The sequence below is a fragment of the Telmatherina bonti genome, assembly GCF_933228915.1.
Source record: "Telmatherina bonti genome assembly, chromosome: 18".
Taxonomy (NCBI): Eukaryota; Metazoa; Chordata; class Actinopteri; order Atheriniformes; family Telmatherinidae; genus Telmatherina; species Telmatherina bonti.
Window position 1 is genome coordinate 37,910,665 of NC_136616.1, and position 230 is coordinate 37,910,894.

Genomic DNA, 230 nt, shown 5'->3' on the forward strand with positions numbered 1-230 from the left:
CCTCGTTTTCTGCTGAGTTTGTGTATTTCTAGTGGTGTTAATGCTGTTTCTGCCTGTCCTGTAATCCTGAATCTGTTCGAAACCATCTTACCATCAGTCTTTACTGCTGTTTTGCACCGCTTTCACATCAGTTTTTGTCTTCTGTGAGACTCTTGTTTCACAGTTTGTTCTGTTTTGTGGTTGTTTTGTGTGTGTGTGCGCAGCTCTTTAGGGTGATCTTTGTGTTGAAC